Below are 8,440 nucleotides of genomic sequence, written 5' to 3' on the forward strand. Positions count from 1 at the left end.
TCCAGTCCTGGCTGCTCCGCTTCCCATCCAGCTCCTGGCAAATGCACCTGGGAAGGCAGCAGAGGCTGGCCCAAGTGCTTGGGCCCCTGCCACCCTCGTGGGAGATCCCAGTGGAGTTCCTGGCTCCTGGCTTCTGCCTGGCTCAGCTCTGGCTGTTGTGGCCATTTGGGGAATGAAGTGGATGGAAGAGTATCTCTCTGTCATCACTATGTCTTTCAAATAAATAAATAAGTATTAAAAAAAGAAAAAAGGTCAAATAAAATGAGGGCACTGGCCCAGACTGTGGCTGCACATCCCCCACCGCTGGCTGTGAACAACTTCCTTTATTGGAACATTTCAGAAGGACCGATGAGCACAAATCCTTGAGTTTCTCCAGAAACAGACCAAGGCATCCAGTTCCGTGGTTTAGTTCCAGGAACTCCCCCAGACCGTATAGAAAAATCTTTTTAAAAATTTCCCGCTTGCCGGCGCCTTGACCGGCCAAATCCCACGCGGGCGGCGACGGCAACCGAAAGACTAAACTGCCTCCAGTCCCTACCAGCTGGCGGGGGTTTCTTCCCTCCTGGGCTCGGCCTAGAAACTCATATTTTATTCATGGAAATCGAGGCCCTGGGAGGCCTCGACATAAACAGGATGTAAATATTTGGGGGGGGGGTTAGTACTGGAGCCAGGGGCCCGCAGGGCAGCTAGCACGGGGGACCCGCCCACCTCCCACCTCCGCCCCTTCTGCAGCCTGGGCAAGGGGGCTTCGGGTCTGGGAGCCCAGCGCCCCTGGAGCTTCCGGTGCATTCCATTTGCCAGGTCCTGGGGGTCCCTCACGCTCCTGCCTCGGCGTCAGATTTACGATGGACTTTTTTCTTGCCCTGCCGCCCTGCCCCTGCGCGAGCCCCAAACTCTGCCTTCTCTTCTGCCCGGTGTGACCCCCATCCCTGTGGGCCCAGGGCCCTGCAGTGTCACCCCCTGCCTCTGCAAAACCGTCCCCTCCAAACCTGGCCCCCCTAAGCCCCCTTAGCCAGCCCAGACCCCTGCTTTTACACCTGCAGGGCAGGACTGAAACCCTGTATGTCCCACACTGATAGGGTGCAGGAGCTTCTGTCTGGTTCACTATTCAGAGACTTGTAAAGTGAACGCGTGGAGGAACGGGCGAAGATGCTGCTCGGTGGGCACCGGGCCGTTGGTGCCCACCTCTGATTTGTCATCAACCCCGCTCGGACGTGTCGTGAACTTGAGTCTTGAACTTGGGTCTGGACTGTGTCTCCCAGGACTCCTCAGCCTCTGCTACAGCTCCACCAAGCTAAAGCAGTTCCTGGGGCGGCATAAATACCAGTCTGGGTCAGATTCTTAAAGGGTAGCTAGGAGTTGCAAAATTGCACCCTGTACCAGCAGCCTCGGGTAGAAGAAAACCAATGACCGCCTGGGGCTTCCCAAACAGTGTGATTAGGGATAAGTGTGTGTGCGCACGGGCTGGCGGGTGAGGGGTGAGCTCAGCTCAGAATGCTCACGGGACCCACCCTGGGGCATTCCTGAGACGTGGCAAGAACATAAAATTGGGGGAGCACCAGCCAGCCAGCCTGAACTCAGACGCCCCACCCCAGGGGAGGTGGAGGTGGCATTGACACCGTAGGTGTGGCCCCACGTTGAGAAATAATGAGATAGCTGTTGAGAAGGAATGTCAAGCTGACATCTGTGTAGTTATTTGGCGGGGGAGGGGAGCATGGAACTCCAGCCAGGTGTCCAAGGAGGTGGCAGGGGCCCAGCCCAGGCAGTCCATCAGCCGCCGCCTCCCAGGCTGCGAATCCGAAGCAGAGCTGGAAGGCGCCTCCGCGGGTTCTTTTTCAGCGCAGAACTTGTTAGCTTGCAGTCGTCAGCTCCCAAACCTGCAGAAGCCAGCCCCAACGAGGCGGGAGAGACTTCCCAGTGAGGGAGCTGGGGACCTGCAGCCTCTTCGCAGCGCGCACACACCACTCCGATCAGGATGGAAGCCCCTGTAACAAACCCTTATCCATGATGACAAGGCCTAGGTCTCCATGAAAACAAGCCAGAAAGGGCTCCAGGAAGACTGGCCTGGCCATCACAGTCACTAATGAGTAACGGCTCCCTTTGTGCCTTGGAGATGACACGATAGGACCTCGGTCCATACTGTTGCTGCTTCATGTCCGACACCAGGACATGAACTTGCCAGTTTTCCCGCGACACCAGGTGTGCCAGCGGGGAGCTGGATCAGAAGCAGAGCAGCGGGGACTAGAACCATCAGTGCCCATGTGGGATGCTGGTGTCGCAGGTGGCAGCTTCAGCCACGGTGCCACACGCCGGCCCCTGTCCCTGTGTCTCCTGATGCTTTAGGGCCTGGCCCAGACCTGGCTGTTGCAGCCATTTGGGAAATGAACCAGTGCATGGAAGATCTCTCTCTCTCTCTCTCTCTCTCTCTCCCTCTCTCCCTCTCTCCCTCTCTCCCTCTCTCCCTCTCTCTTTCAAATGAATAAATCTTAAAAAAAAAAAAAATACCTCCTTTGTACAACAGACAGGGGTAGCTAGTTCAACACTTCAGAATACAATGTAGCACTGCCTATAGGAATGTGGATTTTCCAGTGTGCAATAAGACTTCTGTGTGCTGGAAACATTTTTCTGGAAGTCACCCTGGCTCACTAGGCTAATCCTCCGCCTGCGGCGCCGGCACCCCAGGTTCTAGTTCCGGTCAGGGCACCGGATTCTGTCCCGGTTGCTCTTCTTCCAGGCCAGCTCTCTGCTGTGGCCAGGGAGTGCAGTGGAGGATGGCCCAAGTACTTGGGCCCTGCACCCCATGGGAGACCAGGAGAAGCACCTGGCTCCTGCCATCGGATCAGTGTGATGCGCCCACAGCAGCGCGCCAGCCGCGGCAGCCTTTGGAGGGTGAACCAACGGCAAAGGAAGACCTTTCTCTCTGTCTCTCTCTCTCACTGTCCACTCTGTCAAAAAAAAATTTTTTTTTTATCTTATGAGGGTTACAAATTTAAAAACCTTGTTTTCCCTCAAGTTCTTAATATACTATGCAAGTCTTATTTTTCTTTTCATAATGCTAGCAAATTTTTTTTTGACAGGCAGAGTGGACAGTGAGAGAGAGAGACAGAGAGAAAGGTCTTCCTTTGCCGTTGGTTCACCCTCCAATGGCCGCCGCGGCCGGCGCGCTGCAGCCAGCGCACCACGCTGATCCGATGGCAGGAGCCAGGTACTTTTCCTGGTCTCCCATGGGGTGCAGGGCCCAAGCACTTGGGCCATCCTCCACTGCACTCCTGGGCCACAGCAGAGAGCTGGCCTGGAAGAGGGGCAACCGGGACAGAATCCGGCACCCCGACCGGGACTAGAACCCGAGGTGCTGGCGCCACAAGGCGGAGGATTAGCCTAGTGAGCCACGGCGCCAGCCAACAATAGCTTTAAAAGTCTTCATAAGTGTAGGCAGTTGAAGGTCTTGTAAAGATCTTAAACTACGCTTACAGATTTAATACATCTTATTTCCTTTTTAATTTTTTTTTTATTATTTGAAAAGCAGAGTTAGAGAGAGAAAAATCTTCCATCTGTTTGTTCACTCCCCAGATGGCTGCAACAGCCAAGGTTGGGCCAGGCCAGAGCCAGGAACGTGTTCTGGGTCTCCCACATGGGTGCAAGTACTTGGGCCATTTTCTGCTGCCTTCTGTGTTCATTAGCTGGGAGCTGGATCTGAAGTGGAGCGGCCGGGTTTCGAACCAGTGCCCATATGGGAGGCGGGTGACGCGTTGACCTGCTACACTGCCACGCGGGCCCCTTCATTCCCTTTTTAAATATCTTAGTTATCTGACAAAGTTTCCAAGTACTCAAATGTCTTCTAAATCTAATAAACTAAATTTGTAATATGTTGAAACTCAACATCACTTAAATGTCCTAATACTGTGCTGTTAATAAACCTTGTAAGGTCTGAAGTTAAAATCACAAGTTTCACTTAATTGATTAAATTGTATCTTTTTAGAGTTATAAATCTCTCCTGTTGCGCACTGATATTCCAAAATCATCAGCTCTCCTTAATGTGTGAAATATGTAAAGATTATATGTGTTGGTGCACACAGGTCACGGCTTGGGACCCCCGCAGCCCGTATCACAGGACCTGGGTTTGAATCCTGGCTCTGCTGACACAGACCCAGGGAGGCAGCAGGACGGCTCAGGTTCCTGAACCCCCACCACCCACACGGGAGACCCGGATGGAGCTCCGGGCTCCTGGCTTCAGCCTGGCCCAGCCCTGGGTGTTGCAGGCATTTGGGGAGTGAACCAGTCAATCTCTCTCTGTGTCTGCCTTTCAAATAAATAGAAATCAATGTTTTCAAAATATCACGTATGAGTACTATGTAAAAATCCTAAGAGAAAACTGGGTTTATCTCATCATATCTGTACTTCCAAAACTCCCTCATTATTCATTCACTTAACAATTGTTGCTCCAGCTCTGCCAAGCGCCGAGCACTGGCCGAGGAACTGGCCACCTGAGGGACCAAGATGGGGCCGTTCTTATGATCATGGACTGGAACAGTCAAACAGGAACACACACATGTGACACATGCAAGCACACGTGCGTGTGAGGGGACTTCCAAAGAGTTCATGGAAAACGGAATTAGAAGATAAGTTCAGGGGCCGGCTGTGGCCCAGCGGGTAAAGCCGCCGCCTGCAGTGCCGGCATCCCATATGGGCGCTGGTTCCAGTCCCCACTGCTCCATTCCAATCCAGCTCTCTGCTATGGCCTGGGAAAGCAGAGGAAGATGGCCCAAGTCCTTGGGGCCCTGCACCCATGAGGGAGACTCAGAAGAAGCTCCTGGCTCCTGGCTTTGGATTGGCTCAGCTCCTGCTGTTGTGGCCAATTGGGGAGTGAACCATCGGATGGAAGACCTCTCTCTCTGTCTCCCCTTCTCTCTCTGTGTAACTCTGCCTTTCAAATAAATAAATCTTTAAAAAAAAAAAAAAAAAAAAAAAAAAGATAGGCCGGTGCCGTGGCTCACTAGGCTAATCCTCTGCCTGCGGCACTGGCACACCGGGTTCTAGTCCCGGTCGGGGCGCCGGATTCTGTCCCGGTTGCCAGGCCAGCTCTCTGCTGTGGCCAGGGAGTGCAGTGGAGGATGGCCCAAGTGCTTGGGCCCTGCACCCGCATGGGAGACCAGGAGAAGCATCTGGCTCCCGGCTTCGGATCAGCGCAGCGCGCACTGGCCTCAGTGACCACTGGAGGATGAACCAATGGAAAAAGGAAGACCTTTCTCTCTGTCTCTCTCTATCTCTCACTGTCCATTGGCCTGTCAAAAAACAAAAACAAGCAAAAAAAGATAAATTCATTTTGGTGCAAAAACATTTTTTTAATCTGTTCAGAGTTTTTTCATAATATGCAATTTTTGAAGACCCCACATATGCGTGAATTTCAAATTTTTTTAAGATGTATTTATTTATTTGAAAGAGTTACAGAGAAGGAGGGAGAGACAGAGAGAGAGAGAGACAGAGAGAGAGAGAGAGAGAGACCTTCCATCCACTGGTTCATTCTCCAGATGGCAGCAATGGCCAGGGCTGAGCCAGGCTGAAGCCAGGAGCTGGGAGCTTCTTCCAGGTCTCCCACGTGGGTGCAGGGGCCCAAGGACTTGGCCATCTTCCTGCTGCTCTCCCAGGCCATAGCAGAGAGCTGGGTCAGAAGTAGAGCAGCCGGGACTAGAACTGGTGCCCATATGGGACACCAGTGACACAGTCAGCAGCTTCAACCACTATACCACAACGCCAGCCCCTCGAATTTTTTGGTATCAGAATCACCTTACCCTTTAATTCTATTTTCACAGGCATTTTTTTGAAGACTCCTCTTATGAATTGGCTAATTATTTTAAAAAAATCATTAGCAGCAGCTTTTTTTTTTTTTTTTTTTGACAGGCAGAGTGGACAGTGAGAGAGAGAGACACAGAGAAAGGTCTTCCTTTGCTGTTGGTTCACCCTCCAGTGGCTGCCATGGCTGGCGCGCTGTGGCCGGTGCACCGCACTGATCCGAAGGCAGGAGCCAGGTGCTTCTCCTGGTCTCCCATGGGGTGCAGGGCCCAAGGTCCTGGGCCATCCTCCACTGCACTCCCGGGCCACAGCAGAGAGCTGGCCTGGAAGAGGGGCAACCGGGACAGAATCCGGCGCCCCGACTGGGACTAGAACCCGGTGTGCCGGCGCCGCTAGGCGGAGGATTAGCCTAGTGAGCCGCAGCGCCAGCCTCTTTTTTTTTTTTTTTTTTAAAGTGTTTATTTTTGTCTTGTTTGAAAGGCAGAGCAAGAGAAAGACAGAGAGGCCGGCGCCGCGGCTCACTAGGCTAATCCTCCGCCTTGCGGCGCTGGCACACCGGGCTCTATTCCCGGTCGGGGAACCGGATTCTGTCCCGGTTGCCCCTCTTCCAGGCCAGCTCTCTGCTGTGGCCACGGGAAGGCAGTGGAGGATGGTCCAAGTGCTTGAACCCTGCACCCCATGGGAGACCAGGCTCCATCCAGGTCTTCTGTGTGGGTGTTAGGGACCCAGATGCCGGTGTCATCATCGCCTGCTGTCCCCCAAGGCTGTGTATTAGCAGGAAGCTGGATTGGAAGCGGAGGTACCACGCACTCCAATGTGGGAGGCAGGTGTCCCAAGAGGGGAGGTAACTCCCTGTCACAATGGCACCCCCAGAAAGTCATCCTACTGACCCTCGTCGAGCTGAGCAGCCCTTACCCAGGGCCCAGCAATTCTAGTTCCAGGAATCTACACCAGGAAACGATGTCAGAATACAAGAGAAACCAACGGACCCACTCTGCGAGTTTTTATAGAACATCTACTCCATGCCAGGCAGCAGGCAGAAGCAGCTCCAACGCCCACTCGCAGGGGATTTACAGCCTGGAAAATGAAAGAAACCCGTCTATATATATATATATATATCAATTTCAAAAACAAAATGCTGGGGCTGGAGCTGCTGGCATAGCAGGTAAAGCTGCCACCTGCAGTGCAGTCATCCCATAGGGCCGCCGGTTCGAGTCCCGGCTGCTCCACTTCCTGGGTAAGCAGTGGAAGACGGCCCAAGTCCTTGGGCCCCTGCACCCACATGGGAGACCCAGAAGAAGCTCCTGGCTCCTGGCTTCGGACTGGCCCAGCGCTGGCTGTTGTGGCCATCTGGGGGGTGAACCAGTGGGTGGAAGACCTCTCTCGTTCTCTCTGCCTCTCCATCTATGTAACTCTGCTTTCTAATAAATAGGTAAATCTTAAAAAAGAAATGCTAAGTGAAAAGGACAGATTGCAGAGTTAGACACAGAATGCTGCCACTTATTAGAAGTTAGAAAAAAAAAAAAAAAAAACAGCCGGCGCCACTGCTCACTAGGCTAATCCCCCGCCTTGCGGCGCCGGCACACCGGGTTCTAGTCCCGGTCGGGGTGCCGGATTCTGTCCCGGTTGCCCCTCTTCCAGGCCAGCTCTCTGCTGTGGCCAGGGAGTGCAGTGGAGGATGGCCCAGGTGCTTGGGCCCTGCACCCCATGGGAGACCAGGAAAAGCACCTGACTCCTGGCTCCTGCCATTGGATCAGCGCGGTGCGCTGGCAGCAGCGCGCCGGCCTCGGCGGCCATTGGAGGGTGAACCAACGGCAAAGGAAGACTTTTCTCTCTGTCTCTCTCTGTCTCTCACTGTCCACTCTGCCTGTCAAAAAAAAGAAATGAGAAAAAAAAAATAGCAAACGATAGTACGTCACGGTGCAGACAACCTACATCTCATAAAAGCATGCACATCAGCAGGTGCTGGGCTCCGTCTGCCTAGCCGGTCCAGACCCCACTTCCTACTCATTGTCCCACTGCTCCGTGCCTCAGTTTACTCCTCTGCAAAGCAGGATAAGAAACGGAAGAGGAGTGTAGAAGGCATTGGCAGGATTGACAATGCTTTGTGGTTTTTTTTTTTTTTTTTGCTATAAAGGAGGTGAAATTTATTTATTTATTTATTTATTTATTTATTTATTTATTTTTTGACAGGCAGAGTGGACAGTGAGAGAGAGAGAGACAGAGAGAAAGGTCTTCCTTTGCCGTTGGTTCACCCTCCAATGACCGCTGCAGCCGGCGCACCGTGCTGATCTGAAGCCAGGAGTCAGGTACTTATATCCTGGTCTCCCATGGGGTGCAGGGCCCAAGCACTTCCACTGCCCTCCCTGGCCACAGCAGAGAGCTGGCCTGGAAGAGGGGCAACTGGGACAGAATCCGGCACCCCGACCGGGACTAGAACCTGGTGTGCCGGCGCCGCTAGGCAGAGGATTAGCCTAGTGAGCCGTGGCGCCGGCCATGAAATGTTAATATATCCTTGCAAAGTGGCTAAGGCCCGTGATGGAGTCCCAGCTCTGCTTCCAACCCAGCCTCCTCCTAATGTGAACTCTGGGAGGCAGCAGACAGGTGATGGTTCAAGTCCGTGGGTCCCTGTCACCCACGTGGGAGACCC

The sequence above is a fragment of the Oryctolagus cuniculus genome, chromosome 19, assembly GCF_964237555.1.
Source record: "Oryctolagus cuniculus chromosome 19, mOryCun1.1, whole genome shotgun sequence".
Lineage (NCBI taxonomy): Eukaryota > Metazoa > Chordata > Mammalia > Lagomorpha > Leporidae > Oryctolagus > Oryctolagus cuniculus.